At 39.5% G+C, this 15654-nt stretch overlaps 1 protein-coding gene and 1 long non-coding RNA gene across 5 annotated transcripts in view; one reads left to right on the forward strand and one right to left on the reverse strand.

Moving 5' to 3' along the window:
• Positions 1-8246: 8246 nt before the first annotated feature.
• LOC125902471 (uncharacterized) overlaps positions 8247-15654 on the forward strand; it is a 32544-nt gene continuing 25136 nt past the window's right edge. The window contains exon 1 of the long non-coding RNA XR_007451098.1: positions 8247-8340. This is a non-coding gene — a long non-coding RNA (uncharacterized LOC125902471). The remainder of the gene's footprint in view (positions 8341-15654) is intronic.
• kcna4 (potassium voltage-gated channel, shaker-related subfamily, member 4) overlaps positions 8323-15654 on the reverse strand; it is an 82245-nt gene continuing 74913 nt past the window's right edge. For 3 of the 4 annotated variants that reach the window (XM_049598682.1, XM_049598674.1, XM_049598699.1), the window contains one exon: positions 8323-11797. The gene's annotated coding sequence lies outside the window, so the exon portion shown is untranslated. Of the gene's footprint in view, positions 11798-12144; positions 12191-15654 lie in introns of all 4 variants that reach the window. The other variant, XM_049598691.1, reaches the window with a different exon arrangement.

Raw genomic sequence — 15654 nt, forward strand, 5'->3', positions numbered from 1 at the left:
TAAAGGAACACTGAACCCCCCCACATGACCATTTGTATATCAGTGACTCAGCCTGTGTTACTTTTAATTCAGGTAGAGAACTTTGTGTTTCTTGCATGCCTCCACGTTGAACGAAGAATCCAAAAACAGGAAATTCAGGATGAATTGAAGTCATAGGGGTCCGAGTTTAATAACAGCAAAACTGTATCAAAACATTAGTTTAAAAACTCTCAGACACCTTGTGCAAAATAATCCAAGTCTCATTTATCTAGTCATATGGATCTATCCATTAGTCACTCACTCTACAGCAGGAAACAGCACTTCAAAATAAAAGCTCTGTGCCGGAAATTCACTGTACTTCAAAATAAAGTGTGTTTATTACAAAACTTGACACATTTGCAAGTCCAGGACCCACCTGTTGGGTAACACTGGTTTACAGTGCTTCATACCACATGGAAAAACAATTACTACGATAATTCTGTATTCTTTACTTTACTCCCATGATGCTTTGCATCAGGATAACCTGCCTGCTTCCAGCTGGCTACCTCAGGCTGTGTGCACATCGAAATCATGACAGGAAAAAGAAAGTCATTTTGGCGCCTGCTAGCTCACGTGGTAGAGCGCGTGTCCCATGTACAAAGCCTGCGTCCTTGCTGCAGTGGCAACAGGTTCAATTCCACCCAACGGCCCTTTGCTGCAGGCCATCCCCACCTCTTTCTCACCCATTCATGCTATATCTGTCCGATTAAATAAAGGCAAAAAAGCCCCAAAAACATAGTCTCCCCGAAGCTTGTGGCTGCTAGTCATTGCCGCTAGTAATGGAGACAGAGAGCAAATGTGCACATGGAAAGAACCTGTGGTTGAAGCTGCGCTCGTCACTGAAAATAGATAATACCTGGTCACATAATAACCCTGTAATGAAACAGCTGTACCTGCTATTTTGAAACAGTCAATAAATTGAATAAATTCAGTCTATATAATTAATTTATATCCATGTAATAAATAGAAAAATGTCAAGTAGATGGTAACTGCATCAGAAATGAGAAAAAGAAAAATGGGTTGTAATAATCATCTGCTTATAGTGTCCAACTGAGACAGACATCATCACTGTAAGCATTTTCCACTCTAGTAACTTTTTAGTGAAACTTCATGTGTTTTGGGAGTACTGAGCATACAACTAGATAAATGAGACTTGGATTATATTAGCTGGATATTAACTATATGAGCTGTGTGACAGTTTTTTAACAGATGTTTCCATATAGGGTGCTTTCAGACCTAAAGTTGTCTCCTTTGGTCTGAATCAGGGACTAATTTTGTTCCAAAGTTGCATAATTGCAGTTGGTTCGGATCAAGGTCGGAACACATTCTCACCACAAACGAACTGCACCACAGTTTGTTTGAAACCAGACTGAGACCACCTCTTCAAGAACGTCATGGTCCAGTTGTTTTGGCGTGCATCTGAGTGCGATTTCTGAATTTACCCCTGCCCAAACGAGATGCATTTAGAGGGCAAACGAACTTGAGCTCGGTTGAACCGAACAAAACCGGGCGGGTGTGAAAGCACCCATAGTTTTGCTGCTGTTAAACACAGACCCCGATGACTTCAATCTATCACAAATTTTGTCAGTGTTCTTTCTTCACTGCGGAGGAATGCGAGAAAAACAATATTTTTGCCATATATGAGTCTCAGCCTGTTACTCAGATTAGACAAGCAGTCTTAATACGTCTCCATGGGCTGCTGTAATCAGGAGTGTATTCACATTCCCCTCAAAGACACCCAGAGAGGACGGCAGCAGCCAGGAGACGCAGTCCTGATGCAGGCAGAGGTTGTTTTGCTCAAGGAAACTCTGGCAGCCCTGAACTCAATGGCTGTTGTGACTCTATGAGGACAGGCGCTCTCACCACAAAGGATGTGTGCGTCTGTAACTGTTTGTGTATTCAGACCTGCACTACACTGTGTCAACTTTGTAGTCGTCATTAAATAGGTGAAAATGCTAATTCCCTCCTAGCGATTAGCACTTCAGCAAATAATTCCCCTTCATGATTTAGCATAACACAGTCTGCCTCCTCACTGCTCTGCTACACTGTGAGCCAGGAGTGAAAGGTGTTTCTTCATAACAAAGTTAAAGCTAGATTGTGTTTAAGATAATGAAGGCTATTATCATTTAATCAATATTATAATCTCTGAAAGAACATCTTTTAATTCATACCACAATGACAGCTTTAAGTAGTGACCACTGAGTGTGTCTCTGATAAAGTGCTGTGTGGTAACCCTGTTATTAACCCAGTAATTTGAGCCGACACTAGCTGTGTGGACCGAGGCCTTTCACTAAAGCGCGTATGAATTCTGCAAGTCAATGTATTTGTCTCCTATCTGAGACAATTTCTTGAATACAGATGTGACCGGGCAAACACTGTAATCATCGTATTTGCACCAAAGAGCACTAATACTGTTCTGCTGGAGGCAGATGGTGCAAAACAACCCCAAAATCCAGTCAGTCACATAATATCCAGCAAGAGAACTAAACAAATACGAACTGCGTCACCGTTCAACAGTTTTGCAGTGCTCCTCATAAGCCACCTTGTTTATAAGAAGATTAAGACATAAAACGGGTTCCTGGTGTTATCTAACACTGTGCATGTTACAGTAAACACTCTAGTTCTCATCCTCAGGCTAATGCATTACTTTTCTTTATGTATGTGTCCGGGGTACGTGATATCAAACTGAGCCGTATGGAGACGTCTACAGTGCTGCCTGTGTGCAGTGTGAAGATACTGGGCTCAGTCAGGTTGTCTTTTTAAAGATGTCCTCCAGCTCTCAGAGACAATAAACACACTTAAAAGTGAGATTTTTAAAACCAAATTCAACAAATAACCTCAGACGTCTTAATGGTAGTTTTGGTGTCATCATTTATCCATTCTGATCTCTTGAGGCGAAAGCAGTCAGTGTTGCCAGATTGGGTGGTGCTCCATCCAGTTTGGCTACTTTTTATTTGGGCAGATGAATAGCTTTGGGCAATGTGCGATGATTTGGGGTACTTTTTGTACCATTTGTTTGGTTTCCTCCAATAAAAAAAGGCTATTTTCCAGTGAACGTGGAGCAGTTTCCTCTGAGTAATATGATTGATTGAGACTGAGACGCCCCATGTTCAGTAGGCAATGACTAATAACAGATGATCAATAAAAACAAATGACATTTCAGTTTATTACAGCCAGCTTGAAACTTTTTTATTATTCAAAGGGCAACCTGGACCCTATTTCCCAATGTTTTCTTTTTAAGTGACTAATGGGAACAACAATTTTTGAAATTGGTCCAGTATTGAGTGAGAGGGGGCTGCAGCTGTGAAACAGATTGCAATGTAATCACCTGGGGCAATTATATACTGCCACTTTACATCAATTAAAAGTGCTTGTTTTGCCACTGACAGGCTCAGATTGTTATTATAAGTGTCTTACAGCATTATGGAAAGGACCCCTACAGAGAGTGACCTTTTTGCTGCTGAGCAAGATCCTTTGTCTTCAACAAGAAAAACAGCCCCAAGATTGCTACTGTAAACTCACCAAACTACATTGAAATAATTGGTATTTTATCACTGTAACACACACTTCATTCAAAGTCAGCAGAAACAAAATAAAACTCACAAAAGCTGCCTTCGTTTGTCCCTCCACTATTCCAATAATCACCAACTCTGTCTTATTTCATCCACTTAGATGTGACGATATGCTGCCTCTATGCATGCTAAAAGTTTTTTTTAACGGAGTTTGGTGGGTTTGGTGATTTCAGGGCTGTTTCTGGTTAAACAAAAAGACCTTGCTCTGTAACAAAAAGGTTTATCTTTGTAGGAATCTTCTCCATAATGTTGTCAGACACTTGAAATAATAATCTGAGCCTGTCAGTGGCAAAAAAAGCACTTTTAAGCCCCGTTTCCACCAAACACTTTCGGTATGGTACCTTTGGACCCAAAAGTAACCCTTCAGACATGGTACCTAGACCCTAGCGTTTCCACCACAAACAGTACCCTTAAATGTGGGCGTGGTGGTTGTCACTCACTGCTCCATCCAGCACTCACTATATTTCCTCATTACTGGAGACTAGGGCTGTCAACGAATATTCTAAATTCGAATTTAAATTCGAAATTACCGTCTGTCCTGCATCTCTCTCTGTCTCCCCTTCTGTCTCATTGGGTTAGGGTTAGAATTTAAATTCAAATTTGAAAAAAAAAAAATGGACCTTCGAATGTGAAAATTGATATTCAGTTGTGGAGAGAAAAAAAACACCACCACAGCTGTCCTCTTTGCGAGTGGGCGTTGGCATCAGACGCGCATTTCTCCACGCTGGTCGACAAGCGGTTCTGCTCCCAGCTGTTGTCTCCGTCACCCGGCTTGACACATTCCCTTGCGGCTCGTGCAGAAAATAGACCAGACGCCGAAACGATCGCTGCAGGGCGAGAGCCAGTCACGGTCCGGCGCTTCGAGGCTCTTCGCAGTGCTTCCGCGGGCGGTGTGGCCACGGGTCAGAGGGGGGGCGAGCGAGAGGTCCGCGGTCGTTTATAACATAATGTTATAGATAATTGTTTTATGTGTTTTAATGTGTAGGTATGTAAATGTTTTCAAAGACGTTTATGTTGAAATAAAAATACCTACAGGTAGTTATGTTTCCTTGTATTAATACATATACAAGTATGTTTCCTTGTATTAGTTTGCCCTCTTGTGGAATTATTATTATTATTTTTTTTTCGAGTGGTTCAAACCTATGAGTTATTTTTAGAAGGAATATTCAAATGTCATTTTTGAGCAATTTTGACAGCCCTACTGGAGACACAGATGGAAGTCTGCGCCTTGTTTATCGTCCACAGAACAAGGCTGCACGCCAACATTTTCAGAACAAAACAGAACAGGCTGCAGTGAGAGTCTCTCTCCATGGGATATTTAAAAATAGCAGGTTTGTACATTTAGTCCTTCTCAGGCAAGCTCAGGGGTTTAGTGTTGCTGGAGGCCACAGGAACAACGCTTTGTGACAATTTTTTTTTCCCCAAGTAAGGATTAGAATATATGCAGTTCACATAACCCGGTCAAAATAAATATATAAATTCCTGAAGATCCACTCATTACTAAAAATGTATGTTATATAAAAATGAAAGTAATGGTCAACGTCATCTCATTGAAATTTAAGGTGTGCTCATGGATTCATGTCGCCAACTCATGCATTGCTTAACATTAGAAGTTAACGTTCCACCTAAAAAATCATCGACAGTCAGCCCAGTGAATTAAGTTATTTTTTCTCAGACTCCAGCTGCTGCAAGAGGCAGCAAAACATCCTTTCATTTTATAGTTAAAGTAATAAAACTCTCCACGGTATGAACAGTGGTTACATGAGTTTCAAACTCTAACTCAACTCTCAAACTCAAACTTTGCTACTGACCAATGAATGGACTGCAGTGTTCACAGCTCCACCTTTTAGTACCAGATCTGTGTGCTAGGTACCCCAACAGAGGGGGGACCAAACATGGGGACGGTATGGAACAGTTCCATTGGTACCATCCACAACTTTTCACAGTGGAAACGGAAAAAAAAGCGTACTGAACTGAACCGCACTGCTCGGTGGAAACGGGGCTTTAGTGGACAAAAAGTGACACAGCATATTGCCCTGAGTGGTTACATTGCAGCTGCAGCACTCGCTCAATACTGGACCAATTTCAAAAACTGTTACTACCATTAGTCACTTAGACACATAAACATTGGATCCAGTTAGAAAAATACCAAAGGAACCCTCTATTATCTGGATACAGTTCTGTCATGAAAGACTGTTCTTATGAGTTCAGATTTTAACATTCAGTTGCTACTTTTTCATAATCTGAACCTCGTTTTCGGTGGTTTGAGGTTTGCCTAATTGTACAAATAGTACAGAACTCCCTGAGGCTCCTTCACAGAACCCATGTTAAACCTGAATATTAAAAATGTGATCACATTTATGAAGATTGGGCCAAAGTGAGAATCCGATTGAGCTGTTTTTGTCAAATCTGGCAACACTGAAAGCAGAGCAAGATTTAGTATTTTACTAAACCACACTGGGCTGATGTTCTGCATGGTTTAGAGCTGTGATTTCTTGTTGGTTTTATTTTGGGGGGAAAGAATCTTTTATTATTGATTCGAGGAGGCATTCATCTTAAAGTTAATCTTTCTAGTCGCTCTGTGGAAAGCACAGAGGATTTGAGCCTGTGAGTCGTTTAGGCCTCAGAAATATACGTGAGTCTCACCAGGAAGGCTGTTTCTCACAACATAAACACCGAGATAACCCTTCTCAACATGAAATCAATCCCCAGTAAGAATTTTGTTTTAAATGAGTTCAGTTTTTCAGTCTTTTTAACATCATAACTGAAAATGAGTTAAGCTGTGTTGGGTGAATCTCCTTCTTTCCCTCCTCCAGCTATGACAGTGACTTATGCTCGTGTTCAGAAACATTTTAAACGCAGCCCCGGTGAGTTTTCCAGCTCGGAGCTGATCATAATTAAAACGCTCTCCTCTCACCTTGTTTTGTTTGTTACCTAACGTCCCCACACAACTGTTAACCTCCCTAACAGCTCATTGTTTGTGCTGAATCACAGCAGCATCACAGAAGTTATTACTGCAGGTGTATTTAGCGGCACTGAATCAAAGAAAAATCTGATTTGTTGTTTAGTCTTATATTAGATATTTTCTCCACTAATCCTTTCCCACTCATGATATGACCCCTTGATAAATATCCGTGTGGATAACTGTGGATTATGACCTTTTTATTCAGTGCATGAGTCTCATTCAGCTCACACACGAGGATTAATGATTTTTCTTCCTGTAATATTCAATCGGCTTCAGAATCTGCCTATCTACCTTCATTATCTTCTTGCTCCGTATATTACAGTGCACTGCCCGTCTCTGGCTTACTCCTGATCTCCTGATGAAAGCAGATTTAAGTGAACTCGAACTTGACATAATTGCAGCCGCTAACCAAATGAATTAATTTAATTCATAGATTGAGGGAATGGGTTAGAGACTGTCCAGTTAAACAGATTTCTTTCAGCCTCCTTTGGTGCTTGTTTGTTCTGCTTGATTGGATGTGTTGCCCTCGAGGATCAATCAGGCTGATCCTGTTCCTGTTCTCTCTGGTGACCGGTGGGCATACATTACTCTTTGGCTCAGCGCCTTTTTGTGCTGCTATGTGATAACACCGAGCTGTAGCTGAACATATCACTACATAGATGAACTTGTCTCTTACACATTTATCAGTATTGTTGCAGTGCAGCTTCTGGCCACTGCCGCCTGTTGGTGTGATAGTTTGTGCATTTGGGCTTCATCTCAGATCTTTATGTGAGCCAACATTCAGCCTGAAATAGTCAAACTCTTTGGCCTCTGCCGGCCCGAGCCCCTCTGGTACAGGAACAGCTTGTGCTTGAGGCACGTAATCTGACAAGATTAGTGTAATAAAATCATTTCCAAAAAAATATCTCTACAGGCAGGTTAGATTTTCATTTAATTTAGAAGGAATAGCTCCACATTTTGGGAGATATGCTGGGTTTTTTTGGAACAGTTGGCTGAGAAGATCCACACCACTCTAATGTCTGTGCAGTAAATATGCAGCTACAGCCATTCTTATCTTAGCTTAGCATTAAGACTGAAAATGGGCCCAAAGTTGGGCTGCACCTTAATCACAATGTCAGTTTGCGCGATAAAGATATTGCAGAAGACTGCAATACTGCACCTAGTTGAAAGAGTATCTATAGAAACCTACACTTAAAAATGTAACTGTCATTCAATTTCATTGGTGCCTTTTGTATTCAGTTCAATACTCACTTTGTTTCATGAAAGAATGTTGTAAATAGTTCTATTTGCACCCAGGTGAAAATAGTCACATCGCAGCTATTCGGCTATTTACACCCATCCCTATGACGTGTTATTCTGGATCCTACTGCATGCTGTAATTAGCTAGTACTCGTCATGAAGACGCATCAAGGTAGGAAGCGGTCAGTATTAGGGCAAAGAGGCCATGGTTAGAGCGAGTATTAGCCAGTCTTAGATATGTTCTCAAGATTGAAGTGGTAAATTTACAAGATAAAACAAATGTAGTGCCAGAAAGACAGATGATTTAGTTTACATAGTGACACAGTCCATGGAAGGAGTAAGATGTTGCAGTTATGGCTGCCCCCTGATAGTCGACTAAAGGTAAGTCGACCAGAAAAGTCATTAGTTGGCAAGATTTCATTGGTTGCTTAGTTGCAGAAAAACAAACGAACCAACAAACGTGAAACTCTATTAGGAGCTGTGCCTTGTCAAAATAAATCTAAACCTATATGACTGGACCATGTGGTAATTTAATTTAAAAGTCAGGTTAATTTCCAGGGCTGGTATCTGCGGTTATTCCACAGGCTAGTTAATAACATGTCGGGCAGGAAATCCAAAGTGTGGGATCATTTTGAGAAGGTGAAGGACGAACCCAAGGTGATATGTAAACTCATCTTCATTGGTCGACTACAAACATGACGTATCATCTGAAACATGGAAGTAGCTACATGCCCATTAGCCCACAGCGTCATTAACAGGCGGCTCGCTCAGTGTGTGACGTGCACTTGGAGATAAAATATAGGCCTATATTAATGAAGGTTCATTAGTACGGTTTGTATTTCTCTGTAATGTAGCACAGTGTTAACAATGTTACTGATACTATTCTTTCTCACACCTTCAACTCAAACCATTGTGTTGCCCTGCCCAAAATATATCATTTTATAATTAAATTAATATCGTAACCATGTGGGCGACTAATGGCCCTAAGTGACGACTTTTGGTCAACTATGGAAAATTCTTAGTCGGGGGCAGCCTTAGTGGCACTGGGGTCATGCACAAGACTTTCACACAGGAGACTGGCGTTTGTGTCCTGTATGAGTCTACGCTGGCTTATTACTTTTAAATGTAGTGACGTATTATTCCGGGATGTATAAAGCTGCTAAATGCACACTATGACATAAACTTTAGCAGAATAGCTGAACAGACCTGTTTGTGTATGTACGCTATATTCTAACTTTATTAAACCAACCACAAACAAACACCTGGGTGTAAATAGCATTGTTGGCTACAGACACTGGGGTGCTTGCTTCTGCTGCTATATTTATCTGGTTGTAAATGGCCCTATTGAAATAGCACTACTGGCAAAGACACCTTGGTGCAAATAGCATCTGCCTTTTTTAATTCAACAAGCATTGTAGTGAAAGTAGCAAAAGGGCAGAACTGAGCTCATATGAATATCTGTTAATTTATCCCAAGAACTGTTGTTGTCGCCATATTCAGCAACGTCATCAGATATTTTCCTCATATCGTGCAGCCTTTGCTTGCTGGCAACTTTAAAGCTCAACAATTCACATCTCGATTGTTTAATTCCTACAACAGCCAAAGTGTGAAGACAAAGTTCTTGAGGTCTTGTCGTCACCCTGAGCCTGCCAGGTACCCAACAGGTACCGCACTACATGATCCAAATGCTGGAGGTCGTAATCCAGAATTATCAGATGGATAAATTTAAAATTCTGATATGTCTTTATGCTAAGCTAACTGGTTCCTGGCTGTAGCTTCATGTTTATACTACTCATCGAAGTCTTGGCAACCTTAAAGATTCATTTCATGCCTGCTGGTTTGTAGTGGAAAGTATTAATGACAGAGCTATACTGTGTTTGTATTTAATCTCATAGTGGTGATTCAGTTCATCTGCCAAATCACCAAAACAAAAACAAAACAAACAAAAACATACATTGCTGTAAAATTTGTTTTGCTGTTATTACTTTTCTATTCCCTGACTAATGGGACTGATACTTCATCTTTACATTAACTTGATTTTTAAAGAGTTGTTCTCCCATTGACATTTTCTTCTTTATTTCAATCCGACTTTTATTTTCATGTAACTTTTTAAGAGGCAAAAACTTTGCACATTTAAAAATCCTGAAGCTCTGCTGGAGTATTCTGGTATTCCGTAAACCTTTGATATGCAGAGATGAAAACCTCAAAAGAATAAAAAACATCCTCCCCGTAAGGATTCCCTAAAGAAACTATTGACATCTATTTAAAACTACTGTGGCTATTCTGTGGTTACAGGTTTTCTTGTGACACTACGGAAACATCTGGAACATTCAGTAAACAGCTGGTCTGAGGGATACTATTATTGAGGTAATTACAGATACGAAATTTTGGGAAAGGAGCAAGAACGTGAACTTTGGATTTTCTTTAGGAGTAGAGGAAAAAGACACTAGGACCAAGAGCTTTAATTCAAGTGCCCATATAGTTAACACAGTATGTCAAAGGATGATTTCTGAAGGGAAATATAGGAAAATAAAACACTATTTTTATTAGGATGTGTCATCTATCTCACAACTACTGCCAAAAACCTGGCAATGTGTAATCATTTCATTCATGGGCAACATCGCAGGTCTTAGAGAGGTAACTGTGTCCAATGCTTCTCTGACAAAGCTCCACAAACAACATCAGCAACCTCGTGTTTTAGTCTGCCAAATGAATGAGAAGGTGAATTAAAAAAAAGAAAATAAAGAAGAAAATAAATGGCCAAAAACAACAAAGAATGTTGGAGCAGCATTTGCAACAATATGAGGAACATGATTGTATCAGCGAGGACAAACCAAACACAGATGAGCATGGTCGATGGTCATAACAGTCAAAGAAAGTAAAAAGTCTCAAATTACTCTATCTGCAACACATCTTAGGACACACAAGTATAAATGTCTGCTATTTACATTTTTTTATCCTATTCAGTGTGCATCTATATCACGACATTTTCCAGAAGTCCACAACATACAATAAATTCAGGGTTTCACCTTTGGTTATGTAATTATCAAGGCTAGGTTTAAAAAAATATATAACACACGTCCATGTTACTTTTGCATACAGTTAAAGTGAAAACATATCAACAAAGCAGCTGGTCAGCTCTAAATTTGCATCTGAGAAAAAAACCTAAGGTATTTCGTCTTTACGGTGAAAGCCCCTGCGAGTTTCACCCGCTGTTTTTCTGTGATAGAAAGTGAGTGTGGCAGATATTTATGATGGTGTTTATGTGCCTGACATCTTTGCTTTAGTGTAAGTGGATCGTAATGTGAGAGGATGTTCTTGTGATGTGTTTCAGTGTGTCGCATTGAGCCAGTCAATATATGTCTTCTCTCTCGACCCTCTATACACTTTCTGAATGAGGAGTTTCATGTGTTATGACACGATGTGAATTAAGAGTTTGTCGCCAGCGTTTGAGTGAGCAACTCAGGCCAGCCTTGTTTGGTTGACAATATGAAACAAGATAAAAATAGATTAAGTTGTAGTGCTGACTGCACATAAGCAGAGAGCAAACTCACCATTTAGTAACCAATGACACCTACGAAGCCGACCCAACTAAAACATTATGTCGACATTACAACCAAACATTATCTCTATCATATTAAAATATTCACATCTGTTCCTTACAAGACACTTTTTTTTCACATGTAAAGAAAACATCTTTAAACTTTGAACTATAAGTCTCTTAGTTTCATTACTTCATACATCTGTATATGTGTAGTAATTAAGGCAATCATTTTGGGCCACGACTTACTCATTTGCCAACTCCAGTCTCAACCCTCAAGGGTTTGTTTACTGATGTCACACAGCAGCTTTCATCCCCACTTGTTCAAGTGCCGAGTCCCGAGTCCAGTTGTTGCTTTTTCAGTCTCTGCTCGTGCTCGAGATGACCAGTCCCAATGTTTTGCTTGTTCTCTGCAATTTCCAGAGATGTGGGGGATACTCCCTCTCCCTGTAGCTGGCAGCGCTGCAACACAGACAGAAACAGGAAACGGATGTAGGTCTATCATCATTCTTGAGAAAATGGCACCCTGAAGAAGGAACAATTTGACCCAAACTCCTAACTGATCCTGCGCATATTTTCCTTTCCCACCCAGGTTGGGCAAGATGCATCACACTTAAGATAATCATCAGGGTCATTAGGCAGCGACTCCCTCTCAAGCTCTCAGAGAGGGGGGTTAGGTCTGCAGCCCAGTCGTCAGTCATCAGGAGAAAATGTTGGCATTGTACATTTCATCACACTGAGAACATGTTACATTTGTATGTTTCATATGTATCATATCAACATTTAAGTGATGTAGTGTATTAGCTTACTTTGTCATTGGGAGGTGCAGGGGTGCACCTGCCAAGCTGCAGACCACTGTTCAAGACCAACAAATAGAAAAAAAACAGTTGTTTTTTAATGAGTCATATTTTTTAGCCACCAAGTGTGGATATTTTTAGCAACCCATGGCTCTGTTTCTACCGGAATTACAACACATTGTCACTCTGACCTGGTCACAAATTGACATTTGGTCACGGACTTTCCATGTACAGATATGATGTGAAAGGTACCCTGGGTGCGTTGGTTGTTGACGTTCTGGGACGCCGTCTCAAGTTCTGCCTGTTACATGCATTGTCTTCTTCCAAGATACACTTCTGTTTTCACAGGAAATTTAATTTAAGCCAAAACATGATATTTTCCTAACCATAACCAAGTGGTTGTGTGCCTAAACCTAACAATATAAACCACAGTATTTTGAAACATAGAAAAAAAAAAGTTTCAATAGCCCCTTTTACACTGCCTCTTCAAGACGGGAATTTCACGCCGTTGTACCACCTCACCGTTCTGTATAATAGGTACAAATGCAGACTGGGTGGACAGAGTTGTCTCACTGAGCTGGAAAAGAAGTCTTGTACAAGCAGGACAGCTGGTAGGACGGGATCATGGGTGGCACGGCTGTGACGTTTTGACGATGTGTTATCTCTACGACAACCCACCACGGGTGATTTAAAAAGTAGCTATTAGCGGTAAGCAGCTGACTCAAAGAAGAACACCGGCTGTAAATGTCCGCAAAATGAAAAAACAATGAGATTCGGGAGCTTCTTACTCTCCGAGCAGAGGACGAAATCAGCCGCTGTATAACAGAGAAGGTAAATAATTACTATTGCCATGTTACGCCATTGTTATTGTTATTGTTTGGTTCTGTGTAAAAATGCAAAGGCTGCATGAAGAGGGGACTTTGTAGCAGCCCTGTAGCCCAGTAAAGGGCTACAGTATCTGCCACATAATACCATACAAATGTAACATATCTCTGGTTTGCAGAAATGTATAATACCAACATTTATTCTGGCAACTGGGTAGAGGTCTGAGTTTTGTTGTCACAGAATATTACTTACTTGCAGGTGTAGTTACATACAAAAGTAATTCATCAACATTTACCCCCTTACATACAGTTTTCTCTGCTGTTCTGCCTTTAAGTAGCTCCAAGGTCGTCAACATCATCATATCCATCTAACAGCTTGTTCAAGTTCTGTGTTGATGATATATGATGTTTACACTGAGTGAAATATTCAAGCCAAAGGCTCCATATTTCTTTATGGCTACACTAATCTTTCAGATGTAAATATTCCAGATGTCGAAGCACTTGCATAATATCACTGAACATGCTCTTTATGTTTGTTTGGGCACTTACAAGTTTTGATTACTTTTAGTTCTTGTTCCAGTGGAAGTCTGGAGCACTTATTGTAAGTCGAATTGGAACAAAATGACTGTGTAAGGAATGTAAAGTAATGTCTTGTACATCATTTTACACACATCTTTGGAGTCTTTGAGAAACGTTGGGATCTCCACTAGAATTCAAATGAGGCAGTGTTGGTTTGAACAAAGTTTTGTTGTAGAGCACAAGTTTGTAGTGAATGCGTCAGGTTGCCTTTTAGGTCAAGAGATAATACACGGAAGAAGAAAATAAACCCCACTGTTATCACAAACTTAAAACAATCCAATGCTACAATCTTAAGAACGTGTGTAGAATGGGTAATATATATATAAATAAGTAATAGAAATTATTATCTCCAAAAAATCCTTAACTGTTGTCATGCACTGTTTGTACATGCCCACAAAAAGTAATGCCCCAGATTTTGCATATAACCTACATAATCATGAGCCAGTAATCTATATATAATCCACGCAATCTAGAAGGCTGCTATCAGGTGACCAGTGTGCTGTCAGGAGTAAAGAAAGTAGTAGTATAAAGACCAAAAGTCTGCGTCAGGAGGCAAGTTGGAGTCGTGGATGGGTCAAGCAAACGGAGGACTTTTCCCAGGAGACTGGTGTTTGTGTCCCATGTAAAATCAAGTGAACTAAAAGTTTTTTAAGGTATGTTGCCACCATGTTTTTTTTCCCTAAACCTAACCTATGTAACTTTACTTTCCCAAACTTAATCTTTGTAATTTTACCGTAAGTATGTAATGTTAAGTACGCAAGTTTACACTGATTGTGTAATGTGATGACGCTCAACCATGTTTCTTGTCTTAAACCTAAACTACATAGCTTTACTTGCCTAAACCTAGCCTCCAAAAATTTATGTTAAGTACGTAACTTGACGTTAAGTGCATAATGTGACAACACACAAATATGTTTTTTTTCCTAAACCTAACCTACGTTACTCTCCCTTTTTACACCTTACCTTTGTAATTTAAGTATGTAATGTTAAGTATGCAAATTTACATTAAATATGTAATGTGACAACACTCAACCCTGTTTCTTTGTTAAACCTAACCTTCGCAACTTAACTTGCCTGAACCTAGCCTACAGAACTTAACGGTAAGTACCTACCTTGATGTTAAGTGCATAATGTGTTTTTTCCCCCCTAAACCTAACCTACATAACTTTACGTTAAGTATTTAACGTGACAAAGCCCAACCATTTTTTTTTTCTTTTTTTTTTTTTTACTAAACCTAACCTACGTAACTTTAATTTCTTAAACCTAACCTTTAAGTTGCAAAAGGATTCCCACACTCTGTCTAACTTGCAATAAATAATTTATTTACAATGTTTCGGCACCAGACCTCGGCAACTTTTTGGTCTTCTCTCTCCAACGCACCTGTCTTTTTTAATAGATGTGCGAAGTGTTTCCTTTGCTTTAAACCTAACCTTTGAAATTTCACGTTACCTATGTAATGTTAAGTATGTAAGTTTACATTAAATACTTTCTTTTCTTAAACCTAAACTACATAACTTGCCTAAACCTAGCCTACCTAACGAAACTTGACATTAACACCCAACTGATTCTTTTTTCACCTAACATAACCTATGTAACTTTACATTAAGTATTTAACGTCACCACGCCGAAACATGTTTTCCCCCCTTAACCTAACCTACTTAACTTTACGTTAAGTATTCGATGTGACTATGCTCAACAGTATTTTTTCCCCTAAACCTAACCTACATAACTTTACGTTAAGTCTCTAACATGATTGCGCTCAACCATGAATTTTCCCTTAAACCTAACCTATGTAACTTTACATTAAGTATTTAACGTGACAACACTTAATCGTGTTATTTTTTCCTAAAACTAAGCTACGTAACTTCATGTGAAGTATTTAACATGACAGTCCCCAACCATGTTTTTTTTTACGTGAAGTATGTTTAATATTACATATAATATACTTAACGTTACCTTACATATGTAATATAACATTCAGTATATTATGTGACAATGCCCAAACATGTTTCCTAACCTTGCCTAAAATTTACTTGTCTCAACTTAGCCTACATAACTTTACACTAAGTACGCAACTTTACACTAAGTGCATAGTGTGACAACACCATTCGTAGGGCAC

Source organism: Epinephelus fuscoguttatus, linkage group LG2 (genome assembly GCF_011397635.1).
Source record: "Epinephelus fuscoguttatus linkage group LG2, E.fuscoguttatus.final_Chr_v1".
In the NCBI taxonomy this organism is placed as follows: domain Eukaryota; kingdom Metazoa; phylum Chordata; class Actinopteri; order Perciformes; family Serranidae; genus Epinephelus; species Epinephelus fuscoguttatus.